We start from the raw sequence: 15,509 nt of genomic DNA, 5'->3' as shown, positions 1-15,509 counted from the left end.
CATCCGTTACATTAAGGGGCAGAGAAATGTTAAAGGTTAAATTAAAGGCTAAGTTATTATACTCATACTGTTAAAGACCTTAATCAGTAAACATGATTAACCTGACAATAATAAATGCGAGGGTTTACTTGTGTAACAATGCGTAGTCCATGTTTGATTATGGTTCAAGAGTGTCTGATAATTGTTTATTAAGAAGAAAATGTTTTGAAATGAAATGACCAAATAAAAGTAAGTTTGTGATGAAGCTTATGAATATGTAAAACTGTTTAATGATGGAACATTGAAGTGCACACACACACACACACACACACACACACACACACACACACACACACACACACACACACACATTCCTCTCGCCTCCTTTTTTATTGAGTTGACTGCTGTTTCTAAGTTTGATAAAATAGCTTAATAACATGTTGTTTCAAATGTCTTGTTCTGTGTAACAAGTGGTGCCCAAAAACATCTTAAACTTCATATTGTTATTATATTCCCACAGAGTTGTCCATACTGACTCAACGTATGAACCATGACCCAGCTTGGCCGCTTCTACCACTGACCAGCTGCCTTGGAGCAACTCTCCACTAGTCAAGCTTCCGTTTCTTTCAGGCCCTTCCTGAGATGTTTGATGTGACTGCTGACTCGGCCAGGGACCTATAGCAAACGCTTTCCCGAACTCGGTCCTGGGGACCCCAAGGTGTGGACATTTTTTTGGAGGGGTATAATCTCTAGCATGACTACACAGCTGATTCAATTAATCAATTCGTAATCAAGCTTTGATTATTTGAATAAACGGTATAATGTACTACGTTCCAAGTCGCTCAGGTCACTGGTTTTGCCCATTCTAATGTTCAATCAGTAACTGAATGCCTTGATGCCTGTCTGCCTGGTTTATGTAGCAAGCCATGGCCACATGACTCACTGTCTGTAGGAGCGATACATTTTCATGAAAGGTTGGTGTACCTAATAAACTGTCTGGCGAATGTAATCCCATCATTTACAGTTGAAGTCGCAAGTTTACATACACCTCAGCCAAATACTTTTAAACTCAGTTTTTCACAATTCCTGACATTTAATCCTTGTAAAAATTCCCTGTTTTAGGTCAGTTAGGATCACCACTTTATTTTAAGAATGTGAAATGTCAGAATAATAGTAGAGAGAATGAATTATTTCAGCTTTTATTTCTTTCATCACATTCCCAGTGGGTCAGAAGTTTACATACACTCAATTAGTATTTGGTAGCATTGCCTTCAAAATGATTAACTTGGGTCAAACATTTCGGGTAGCCTTCCACAAGCTTCCCACAATAAGTTGGGTGAATTTTGGCCCATTCCTCCTGACAGAGCTGGTGTAACTGAATCAGGTTTGTAGGCCTCCTTGCTCGCACACACTTTTTCAGTTCTACCCACAATTTTTCTTAGGATTGAGGTCAGGGCTTTGTGATGGCCACTCCAATACCTTGACTTTGTTGTCCTTAAGCCATTTTGCCACAACAACTGGAAGTACGCATGGGGTCATTGTCCATTTGGAAGACCCATTTGCGACCAAGCTTTAACTTCCAGACTGATGTCTTGAGATGTTGCTTCAATATATCCACATAATTTCCCCCCCTCATGATGCTATCTACTTTGTGAAGTGCACCAGTCCCTCCTGCAGCAAAGCACCCCCACAACATGATGCTAACACCCCCGTGCTTCACGGTTGGGATGGTGTTCTTTGCCTTGCAAGTCTCCCCCTTTTCCTCCAAACATAACGATGGTAATTATGGCCAAACAGTTCTATTTTTATTTCATCAGACCAGAGGAAATTTCTCTGGCTGGCTTTTTTATGGCAGTTTTGGAGCAGTGGCTTCTTCCTTGCTGAGTGGCCTTTCAGGTTATGTCAATATAGGACTCATTTTACTGTGGATATAGATACTTTTGTACCTGTTTCCTAGAGCATCTTCACAGGTCCTTTACTGTTGTTCTGGGATTGATTTGTACTTTTCACACCAAAGTACGTTCATCTCTAGGAGACAGAACGCGTCTCCTTCCTGAGCGGTATGACAGCTGCGTGGTCCCATGGTGTTTATACTTGCGTCCTATTGTTTGTACAGATGAACGTGGTACCGTCAGGTGTTTGGAAATTGATCCCAAGGATGAACCATACTTGTGGAGGTCTACAATTATTTTTCTGAGGTCTTGGCTGATTTCTGTTGATTTTCCCATGATGTCAAGCAAAGAGGCACTGAGTTTGAAGGTCGGTCTTGAAGTACATCCACAGACTCAAATGATCTCAATTAGCCTATCAGAAGCTTCTAAAGCCATGACATACTTTTCTGGAATTTTCCAAGCTGTTTAAAGGCACAGTCAACTTAGTGTATGTAAACTTCTGACCCACTGGTGATACAGTGAAATAATTTGTCTGTAAACAACTGTTTGAAAAATTACAAGTATCGTGCAGAAAGTAGATCCCCACTAACCCACTTTCCCAAAACTATAGTTTGTTAACAAGAGCGTGTGTAGCGTGGTTGAAAAACGAGTTTTAATGACTCCAACATAAGTGTATGTAAACTTCCTACTTCAACTGATGACTCTACAATGTTCAGCGCATCATCGGACTGTAATGAGCTAACAGATGTCCTGAGCAGTGAACTAAGTATGGTGTCTGAGAGGGTTCATATGAACAAATTGGTGTTGAACATTTCTAAAACAAAAAAAACAAAAAAAATCAATATGTTGTGTTTGGTTCAAGATATATGCTTGCTGATGACCCCCAATTGAATTTTGTCGATGAATAGAATGCATGTAGAGCAACTGAAAAAAACGAAAAACAGCTTTATCACGGTCAGAACACCTAGATAATAGTGTTATTAAGATGGACAAGGGGAATTGCTGTTACAAGAAAATGTTAATAGCGTGTAGCATCTAGCACAGTGAATCTGATGATTAAAATCAAAACAAAATGTATTTATTTATATAGCCCTTCGTACAACAGCTGATATCTCAAAGTGCTGTACAGAAACACAGCCTAAAAACACCCAAACAGCCAAGCAATGCAGGTGTAGAAGCACGGTGGCTAGGAAAAAACTCCCTAGAAAAGGCGAAAACCGAGGAAGAAACCTAGAGAGGAACCAGGCTATGTGGGGTGGCCAGTCCTCTTCTGGCTGTGCCGGGTGGAGATTATAACAGAACATGGCCAAGATGTTCAAATGTTCATAAATGACCAGCATGGTCAAATAATAATAATCACAGGCAGAACAGTTGAAACTGGAGCAGCAGCACGGCCAGGTGGACTGGGGACAGCAAGGAGTCATCATGTTAGGTAGTCCTGAGGCATGGTCCTAGGGCTCAGGTCCTCCGAGAGAGAGAAAGAAAGAGAGAAAGAGAGAATTAGAGAGAGCATACTTAGAGACAAGGCCTGAGACAAGGCCGAGTATAGCCCAAAAAGATCTCTGCCACGGCACAACCCAATGATTCAATCCCTGGTCCTATCACACTTAGAGTACTGTCCAGTTATATGGTCAATCCCTGGTCCTATCACACTTAGAGTACTGTCCAGTTATACGGTCAATCCCTGGTCCTATCACACTTAGGTCCCCTGGTCCTATCACACTTAGAGTACTGTCCAGTTATACGGTCAATCCCTGGTCCTATCACACTTAGAGTACTATCCAGTTATATGGTCAATCCCTGGTCCTATCACATTTAGAGTACTGTCCCTGGTCCTATCACACTTAGAGTACTGTCCCTGGTCCTATCACACTTAGAGTACTGTCCAGTTATATGGTCAATCCCTGGTCCTATCACATTTAGAGTACTGTCCCTGGTCCTATCACACTTAGAGTACTGTCCCTGGTCCTATCACACTTAGAGTACTGTCCAGTTATACGGTCAATCCCTGGTCCTATCACACTTAGAGTACTGTCCAGTTATATGGTCAATCCCTGGTCCTATCACACTTAGAGTACTGTCCCTGGTCCTATCACACTTAGAGTACTGCCCAGTTATATGGTCAATCCCTGGTCCTATCACACTTAGAGTATTGCCCAGTTCTATGGTCAATCCCTGGTCCTATCACACTTAGAGTACTGTCCCTGGTCCTATCACACTTAGAGTACTGTCCAGTTATACGGTCAATCGCTGGTCCTATCACACTTAGAGTACTGTCCAGTTATACGGTCAATCGCTGGTCCTATCACACTTAGAGTACTGTCCAGTTATACGGTCAATCCCTGGTCCTATCACACTTAGAGTACTGTCCCTGGTCCTATCACACTTAGAGTACTGTCCAGTTCTATGGTCAATCCCTGGTCCTATCACACTTAGAGTACTGTCCCTGGTCCTTTCACACTTAGAGTACTGTCCAGTTATATGGTCAATCCCTGGTCCTATCACACTTAGAGTACTGTCCCTGGTCCTATCACACTTAGAGTACCGTCACTGGTCCTATCACACTTAGTGTACTGTAAAACAGGGCTGCCAGATGACCTTCATCACTCTATAAGTATAAATATTATACATCAGAATCTCTCATGGCTTCATGTTAAAAACAAAAACTCTATCCAGTCTTCTGATTTTCTTTAGGAATGTTAAATAAAAAATGAAAAACACAGGCCACTTAGTACATACTAGCAACACGAATAACCACCATACCAGACTGGCAAATTCAGGGCAGCTAAGACAACCCAAGCCAAGGACAAATTGCCTTAAATCTGCAGTTTTATATAGAGCCTATAGCTGAATGGAACTCTTTACCAATCCATATTTCTCAGGCTAAACGTAAATCCACCTTCAAGAAGAAAAATAAAGAACATCTAATGTGATAGACCATGTGACTGGACAGGAAATAGAAAGAAAATCTAATGTGATAGACCATGTGACTGGACAGGAAATAGAAAGAACATCTAATGTGATAGACCATATGACTGGACAGGAAATAGAAAGAACATCTAATGTGATAGACCATGTGACTGGACAGGAAATAGAAAGAACATCTAATGTGATAGACCATATGACTGGACAGGAAATAGAAAGTATCAACTGAATGTTAAATGTGTTCCCTGTCAGGTATTTTAATAATCAGTCCTGTCTAGTTGGTACGACATCCACATCATATAAAACTTAGCTATTAAGCTTTACATTTTTTTTACATTTTCTACATGTCCCACGCTGGGACACTTAAAGCAGCGAAGTGACGCTTGCATAAGCTTCCTAACAGAAAAGCTGATGAATCCTAGATGTACTGGTCGCTGAAGATTCTCTTCAAACTCTAACAGCACCGTAGGGCTTTCTACTCCAGCCTCTCTATTCTTACTGCTCGTTCACTTCAACCACAGCCCCCCACAACCTTTGGGATGTCCCAAGGATCCAAAGGTAGTCACTTCCCTCTTAAACTCCTCCAACGGTACTCCATCGGACTCAACTCCTTGTGAGAACGACTCAACTCCTTGTGAGAACGACTCAACTCCTTGTGAGAACGACTCAACTCCTTGTGAGAACGACTCATCTCCTTGTGAGAACGACTCATCTCCTTGTGAGAACGACTCAACTCCTTGTGAGAACGACTCAACTACTTGCGAGAATGACTCGACTACTTGTGAGAATGACTCGACTACTTGTGAGAATGACTCAACTCCTTGTGAGAACGACTCAACTCCTTGTGAGAACGACTCATCTCCTTGTGAGAACGACTCATCTCCTTGTGAGAACGACTCAACTCCTTGTGAGAACGACTCAACTACTTGCGAGAATGACTCGACTACTTGTGAGAATGACTCGACTACTTGTGAGAATGACTCGACTCCTTGTGAGAATGACTCATCTCCTTGTGAGAACGACTCATCTCCTTGTGAGAACGACTCATCTCCTTGTGAGAACGACTCAACTCCTTGTGAGAACGACTCATCTCCTTGTGAGAACGACTCATCTCCGTGTGAGAACGACTCATCTCCTTGTGAGTATGACTCAAATCTAACTGAGACTGAATCCTAATATGGACCCCGTACTCTGTAGTACAGTGCTTCACACCTCTAAGCGGGCAGCTTGCTGCTATCAAATAAATAAGCCAGACACTAAATGGACAAGAACAAACACACAGCAAGATATCATCATCTAAACAGACTGACACATCTGTAGTGTTGTCTGGCTCACACCGCAAGGTCAGGGGTGACAAAGGGGTCAAAGGTAGTTTTGGGTTCATGTGCAGCTGTCAGCGTGATTAGTGCTATCTGAGATCCAAAAAGTCCCTACCCTTAGCCTAACCTTAACCCTTACTTTAACTGTTTTAAAAGTCAACCTTTGGGATGTCCCAAGGATCCCAGATAGCAAGCAGCCTCTTCACTGATCAAAAGACCAAAGACATATAGAAGATAATTATTCCTTCATCTTCTTCTTCTTCTTGACAATTAACTGGATGAGGTTGTGTCAACACAAGTTGGACACATAGTTGGACTGCCATAGAGTTAGGATCATCCTGTTATACTATAGAGTTAGGATCATCCTGTTATGATCATCCTGTTATACTATAGAGTTAGGATCATCCTGTTATACCATAGAGTTAGGATCATCCTGTTATACTGTAGAGTTAGGATCATCCTGTTATACTGTAGAGTTAGGATCATAGAGTTACGACCATCCTGTTATACCATAGAGTTAGGATCATCCTGTTATACTGAGAGTTAGGATCATAGAGTTAGGATCATCCTGTTATACTGTAGAGTTAGGATCATAGAGTTAGGATCATAGAGTTAGGATCATCCTGTTATACTGTAGAGTTAGGATCATCCTGTTATACTATAGAGTTAGGATCATAGAGTTAGGATCATCCTGTTATACTGTAGAGTTAGGATCATAGAGTTAGGATCATAGAGTTAGGATCATCCTGTTATACCATAGAGTTAGGATCATCCTGTTATACTATAGAGTTAGGATCATCCTGTTATACTGTAGAGTTAGGATCATCCTGTTATACTGTAGAGTTAGGATCATCCTTATACTGTTATACCATAGAGTTAGGATCATCCTGTTATACTGTTTAGGATCATCCTGTTATACATAGAGTTAGGATCATCCTGTTATACTGTAGAGTTAGGATCATCCTGTTATACTGTAGAGTTAGGATCATCCTGTTATACTGTAGAGTTAGGATCATCCTGTTATACTGTAGAGTTAGGATCATCCTGTTATACCATAGAGTTAGGATCATCCTGTTATACTGAGAGTTAGGATCATCCTGTTATACTGTAGAGTTAGGATCATCCTGTTATACTGTAGAGTTAGGATCATCCTGTTATACCATGTAGAGTTAGGATCATCCTGTTATACCATAGAGTTAGGATCATCCTGTTATACTGTAGAGTTAGGATCATCCTGTTATACTGTAGAGTTAGGATCATCCTGTTATACTGTAGAGTTAGGATCATCCTGTTATACTGAGTTAGAGTTAGGATCATCCTGTTATACTGTAGAGTTAGGATCATCCTGTTATACTGTAGTAGATCATAGAGTTAGGATCATCCTGTTATACTGTAGAGTTAGGATCATAGAGTTAGGATCATCCTGTTATACTGTAGAGTTAGGATCATCCTGTTATACTCATAGAGTTAGGATCATCCTGTTATACTGTAGAGTTAGGATCATCCTGTTATACTGAGAGTTAGGATTAGGATCATCCTGTTATACTGTAGAGTTAGGATCATCCTGTTATACTGTAGAGTTAGGATCATTATACTGAGTTAGGATCATCCTGTTATATCATCATAGAGTTAGGATCATCCTGTTATACTGTAGAGTTAGGATCATCCTGTTATACTGTAGAGTTAGGATCATAGAGAGTTAGGATCATCCTGTTATACCATAGAGTTAGGATCATCCTGTTATACTATAGAGTTAGGATCATCCTGTTATACTGTAGAGTTAGATCATCCTGTTATACTGTAGAGTTAGGATCATCCTGTTATACTGTAGAGTTAGGATCATCCTGTTATACTGTAGAGTTAGGATCATCCTGTTATACTGTAGAGTTAGGATAGAGTTAGGATCATCCTGTTATACTGTAGAGTTAGGATTAGAGTTAGATCATCCTGTTATACTGTAGAGTTAGGATCATACTGTAGAGTTAGAGTTAGGATCATCCTGTTATACTGTAGAGTTAGGATCATCCTGTTATACTATAGAGTTAGGATCATCCTGTTATACTGTAGAGTTAGGATCATCCTGTTATACTGTTAGGATCATCCTGTTATACTCATAGAGTTAGGATCATCCTGTTATACTGTAGAGTTAGGATCATCCTGTTATACTGTAGAGTTAGGATCATCCTGTTATACTGTAGAGTTAGGATCATCCTGTTATACTGTAGAGTTAGGATCATCCTGTTATACTGTAGAGTTAGGATCATAGAGTTAGGATCATCCTGTTATACTGTATCATCCTGAGTTAGGATCATCCTGTTATACTGTAGAGTTAGGATCATCCTGTTATACTGTAGAGTTAGGATCATCCTGTTATACTGTAGAGTTAGGAGAGTTAGGATCATCCTGTTATACTGTAGAGTTAGGATCATAGAGTTAGGATCATCCTGTTATACTGTAGAGTTAGGATCATCCTGTTATACTGTAGAGTTAGGATCATCCTGTTATACTGTAGAGTTAGGATCATCCTGTTATACTGTAGAGTTAGGATCATCCTGTTATACTGAGAGTTAGGATCATCCTGTTATACTGTAGAGTTAGGATACTGTTAGAGTTAGGATCATCCTGTTATACTGTAGAGTTAGGATCATCCTGTTATACTGTAGAGTTAGGATCATCCTGTTATACTGTAGAGTTAGGATCATCCTGTTATACTGTAGAGTTAGGATCATCCTGTTATACCATAGAGTTAGGATCATCCTGTTATACATAGAGTTAGGATCATCCTGTTATACTGTAGAGTTAGGATCATCCTGTTATACTGTAGAGTTAGGATCATCCTGTTATACTGTAGAGTTAGGATCATCCTGTTATACTGTAGAGTTAGGATCATCCTGTTATACTGTAGTTAGGATCATCCTGTTATACTGTAGAGTTAGGATCATCCTGTTATACTGTAGAGTTAGTTAGAGTTATCATCCTGTTATACCATAGAGTTAGGATCATCCTGTTATACTGTAGAGTTAGGATCATCCTGTTATACTGTAGAGTTAGGATCATCCTGTTATACTATAGGATCATCCTGTTAGACTGTAGAGTTAGGATCATCCTGTTATACTGTAGAGTTAGGATCATCCTGTTATACTGAGAGTTAGGATCATCCTGTTATACTGTAGAGTTAGGATCCTGTTATAGAGTTAGGATCATCCTGTTATACTGAGTTAGAGTCATAGGATATACTGTAGAGTTAGGATCATAGAGTTAGGATCATCCTGTTATACTGTAGAGTTAGGATCATCCTGTTATACTTAGTAGAGTTAGGATCATCCTGTTATACTGAGAGTTAGGATCATCCTCCTGTTATACTGTAGAGTTAGGATCATAGAGTTAGGATCATCCTGTTATACTGTAGAGTTAGGATCATCCTGTTATACTAGAGTTAGGATCATCCTGTTATACTGTAGAGTTAGGATCATCCTGTTATACTGTAGAGTTAGGATCATCCTGTTATACTGTAGAGTTAGGATCATCCTGTTATACTCCTGTTATACTGTAGAGTTAGGATCATCCTGTTATACCATCCTGTTATACTGAGTTAGGATCATCCTGTTATACTGTAGAGTTAGGATCATCCTGTTATACTGTAGAGTTAGGATCATCCTGTTATACTGTAGAGTTAGGATCATCCTGTTATACTGTAGAGTTAGGATCATCCTGTTATACTGTAGAGTTAGGATCATCCTGTTATACTGTAGAGTTAGGATCATCCTGTTATACTGTTATACTGAGAGTTAGGATCATCCTGTTAGGACCATTATACTGTAGAGTTAGGATCATAGAGTTAGGATCATCCTGTTATACTGTAGAGTTAGGATCATCCTGTTATACTGTAGAGTTAGGATCATCCTGTTATACCATTTAGGATCATCCTGTTATACTGTAGAGTTAGGATCATCCTGTTATACTGTAGAGTTAGGATCATCCTGTTATACTGTAGAGTTAGGATCATCCTGTTATACTGTTAGATCATCCTGTTAGGATCATCCTGTTATACTGTAGAGTTAGGATCATCCTGTTATACCATAGAGTTAGATCATAGAGTTAGGATCATCCTGTTATACTGTAGAGTTAGGATCATCCTGTTATACTGTAGAGTTAGGATCATCCTGTTATACTGTAGAGAGTTAGGATCATCCTGTTATACTGTAGAGTTAGGATCATCCTGTTATACTGTAGAGTTAGGATCATCCTGTTATACTGTAGAGTTAGGATCATCCTGTTATACTGAGTTAGGATCATTGTTATACTGATCATCCTGTTATACTGTAGAGTTAGGATCATCCTGTTATACTGTAGAGTTAGGATCATAGAGTTAGGATCATCCTGTTATACTGTAGAGTTAGGATCATCCTGTTATACTGTAGAGTTAGGATCATCCTGTTATACTGTAGAGTTAGGATCATCCTGTTATACTGTAGAGTTAGATCATCCTGTTATACTGTAGAGTTAGGATCATCCTGTTATACTGTAGAGTTAGGATCATCCTGTTATACTGTAGAGTTAGGATCATCCTGTTATACTGAGAGTTAGGATCATCCTGTTATACTGTAGAGTTAGGATCATCCTGTTATACTGTAGAGTTAGGATCATCCTGTTATACTGTAGAGTTAGGATCATCCTGTTATACTGTAGAGTTAGGATCATAGAGTTAGGATCATCCTGTTATACTGTTATACTGTAGAGAGTTAGGATCATCCTGTTATACTGTAGAGTTAGGATCATCCTGTTATACTGTAGAGTTAGGATCATCCTGTTATACTGTAGAGTTAGGATCATAGAGTTAGGATCATCCTGTTATACTGTAGAGTTAGGATCATCCTGTTATACCATAGAGTTAGGATCATCCTGTTATACTGTAGAGTTAGGATCATCCTGTTATACTGTAGAGTTAGGATCATCCTGTTATACTGTAGAGTTAGGATCATCCTGTTATACTGTAGAGTTAGGATCATCCTGTTATACTGTAGAGAGTTAGGATCATCCTGTTATACTGTAGAGTTAGGATCATCCTGTTATACTGTAGAGTTAGGATCATCCTGTTATACTGTAGAGTTAGGATCATCCTGTTATACTGTAGAGTTAGGATCATCCTGTTATACTGTAGAGTTAGGATCATCCTGTTATACTGTAGAGTTAGATCAGAGTTAGGATCATCCTGTTATACTGTAGAGTTAGGATCATCCTGTTATACTGTAGAGTTAGGATCATCCTGTTATACTGTAGAGTTAGGATCATCCTGTTATACTGTAGAGTTAGGATCATCCTGTTATACTGTAGAGTTAGGATCATCCTGTTATACTGTAGAGTTAGGATCATCCTGTTATACTGTAGAGTTAGGATCATAGAGTTAGGATCATCCTGTTATACTGTAGAGTTAGGATCATCCTGTTATACTGTAGAGTTAGGATCATCCTGTTATACTGTAGAGTTATCATCCTGTTATACTGAGTTAGGATCATCCTGTTATACTGTAGAGTTAGGATCATCCTGTTATACTGTAGAGTTAGGATCATCCTGTTATACTGTAGAGTTAGGATCATCCTGTTATACTGTAGAGTTAGGATCATAGAGTTAGGATCATCCTGTTATACTGTAGAGTTAGGATCATCCTGTTATACTGTAGAGTTAGGATCATCCTGTTATACTGTAGAGTTAGGAGGATCATCCTGTTATACTGTAGAGTTAGGATCATCCTGTTATACTGTAGAGTTAGGTTATCATAGAGTTAGGATCATCCTGTTATACTGTAGAGTTAGGATCATCCTGTTATACTGTAGAGTTAGGATCATCCTGTTATACTGAGTAGGAGTTAGGATCATCCTGTTATACTGTAGAGTTAGGATCATCCTGTTATACTGTAGAGTTAGGATCATAGAGTTAGGATCATCCTGTTATACTGTTATACTGTAGAGTTAGGATCATCCTGTTATACTGTAGAGTTAGGATCATCCTGTTATACTGTAGAGTTAGGATCATCCTGTTATACTGTAGAGTTAGGATCATCCTGTTATACTGTAGAGTTAGGATCATCCTGTTATACTGTAGAGTTAGGATCATCCTGTTATACTGTAGAGTTAGGATCATCCTGTTATACTGTAGAGTTAGGATCATCCTGTTATACTGTAGAGTTAGGATCATCCTGTTATACTATAGAGTTAGGATCATAGAGTTAGGATCATAGAGTTAGGATCATCCTGTTATACTGTAGAGTTAGGATCATCCTGTTATACTGTAGAGTTAGGATCATCCTGTTATACTGTAGAGTTAGGATCATCCTGTTATACTGTAGAGTTAGAGTTAGGATCATCCTGTTATACTGTAGAGTTAGGATCATCCTGTTATACTGTAGAGTTAGGATCATCCTGTTATACTGTAGAGTTAGGATCATCCTGTTATACTGTAGAGTTAGGATCATCCTGTTATACTGTAGAGTTAGGATCATCCTGTTATACTGTAGAGTTAGGATCATCCTGTTATACTGTTAGAGTTAGGATCATCCTGTTATACTGTAGAGTTAGGATCATCCTGTTATACTGTTAGGATCATCCTGTTATACTGTAGAGTTAGAGTTAGGATCATCCTGTTATACTGTAGAGTTAGGATCATCCTGTTATACTGTAGAGTTAGGATCATCCTGTTATACTGTAGAGTTAGGATCATCCTGTTATACTATAGAGTTAGGATCATCCTGTTATACTGTAGAGTTAGGATCATAGAGTTAGGATCATCCTGTTATACTGTAGAGTTAGGATCATCCTGTTATACTGTAGAGTTAGGATCATCCTGTTATACTGTAGAGTTAGGATCATCCTGTTATACTATAGAGTTAGGATCATCCTGTTATACTGTAGAGTTAGGATCATCCTGTTATACTGTATTAGAGTTAGGATCATCCATCCTGTTATACTGTAGAGTTAGGATCATCCTGTTATACTGTAGAGTTAGGATCATCCTGTTATACTATAGAGTTAGGATCATCCTGTTATACTGTAGAGTTAGGACCATCCTGTTATACCATAGAGTTAGGATCATCCTGTTATACCATAGAGTTAGGATCATCCTGTTATACTGTAGAGTTAGGATCATCCTGTTATACTGTAGAGTTAGGATCATCCTGTTATACTGTAGAGTTAGGATCATCCTGTTATACCATAGAGTTAGGATCATCCTGTTATACTGTAGAGTTAGGATCATCCTGTTATACTGTAGAGTTAGGATCATAGAGTTAGGATCATCCTGTTATACTGTAGAGTTAGGATCATCCTGTTATACTGTAGAGTTAGGATCATCCTGTTATACTGGATCATCCTGTTATACTATAGAGTTAGGATCATCCTGTTATACTGTAGAGTTAGGATCCTAGAGTTAGGATCATCCTGTTATACTGTAGAGTTAGGATCATCCTGTTATACTGTAGAGTTAGGATCATCCTGTTATACTATAGAGTTAGGATCATCCTGTTATACTGTAGAGTTAGGATCATCCTGTTATACTGTAGAGTTAGGATCATCCTGTTATACTGTAGAGTTAGGATCATCCTGTTATACTGTAGAGTTAGGATTAGGAGAGTTAGGATCATCCTGTTATACTGTAGAGTTAGGATCATCCTGTTATACTGTAGAGTTAGGATCATCCTGTTATACTGTAGAGTTAGGATCATCCTGTTATACTGTAGAGTTAGGATCATCCTGTTATACTGTAGAGTTAGGATCATCCTGTTATACTGTAGAGTTAGGATCATCCTGTTATACCATAGAGTTAGGATCATCCTGTTATACCATAGAGTTAGGATCATCCTGTTATACTGTAGAGTTAGGATCATCCTGTTATACCATAGAGTTAGGATCATCCTGTTATACTGTAGAGTTAGGATCATCCTGTTATACTGTAGAGTTAGGATCATCCTGTTATACTGTAGAGTTAGGATCATCCTGTTATACTATAGAGTTAGGATCATCCTGTTATACTGTAGAGTTAGGATCCTAGAGTTAGGATCATCCTGTTATACTGTAGAGTTAGGATCATCCTGTTATACCATAGAGTTAGGATCATCCTGTTATACTATAGAGTTAGGATCATCCTGTTATACTGTAGAGTTAGGATCATCCTGTTATACTGTAGAGTTAGGATCATCCTGTTATACTGTAGAGTTAGGATCATCCTGTTATACTGTAGAGTTAGGATCATCCTGTTATACTGTAGAGTTAGGATCATCCTGTTATACTGTAGAGTTAGGATCATCCTGTTATACTGTAGAGTTAGGATCATAGAGTTAGGATCATCCTGTTATACTGTAGAGTTAGGATCATCCTGTTATACTGTAGAGTTAGGATCATCCTGTTATACTGTAGAGTTAGGATCATCCTGTTATACTGTAGAGTTAGGATCATAGAGTTAGGATCATCCTGTTATACTGTAGAGTTAGGATCATCCTGTTATACTGTAGAGTTAGGATCATCCTGTTATACTGTAGAGTTAGGATCATAGAGTTAGGATCATAGAGTTAGGATCATCCTGTTATACTGTAGAGTTAGGATCATCCTGTTATACTGTAGAGTTAGGATCATCCTGTTATACTGTAGAGTTAGGATCATAGAGTTAGGATCATCCTGTTATACTGTAGAGTTAGGATCATCCTGTTATACTGTAGAGTTAGGATCATCCTGTTATACTGAGTTAGGATCATCCTGTTATACTGTAGAGTTAGGATCATCCTGTTATACTGTAGAGTTAGGATCATCCTGTTATACTGTAGAGTTAGGATCATCCTGTTATACTGAGTTAGGATCATCCTGTTATACTATAGAGTTAGGATCATAGAGTTAGGATCATCCTGTTATACTGTAGAGTTAGGATCATCCTGTTATACTGTAGAGTTAGGATCATAGAGTTAGGATCATCCTGTTATACTGTAGAGTTAGGATCATCCTGTTAGGACATCCTGTTATACTGAGTTAGGATCATCCTGTTATACCTGTTAGTTAGGATCATCCTGTTATACTGTAGAGTTAGGATCATCCTGTTATACTGAGTTAGGATCCTGTTAGAGTTAGGATCATCCTGTTATACTGTAGAGTTAGGATCATCCTGTTATACTGTAGAGTTAGGATTAGGATACTGTAGAGTTAGGATCATCCTGTTATACTGTAGAGTTAGGATCATAGTTAGGATCATCCTGTTATACTGTAGAGTTAGGATCATCCTGTTATACTGTAGAGTTAGGATCATCCTGTTATACTGTAGAGTTAGGATCATAGAGTTAGGATCATCCTGTTATACTGTAGAGTTAGGATCATCCTGTTATACTGTAGAGTTAGGATCATCCTGTTATACTGTA

This window comes from Oncorhynchus nerka, linkage group LG13 (assembly GCF_034236695.1).
Source record: "Oncorhynchus nerka isolate Pitt River linkage group LG13, Oner_Uvic_2.0, whole genome shotgun sequence".
Taxonomy (NCBI): Eukaryota; Metazoa; Chordata; class Actinopteri; order Salmoniformes; family Salmonidae; genus Oncorhynchus; species Oncorhynchus nerka.
The sequence above is the reverse complement of the archived record's forward strand: the minus strand, read 5'-3'. Positions refer to the sequence as shown.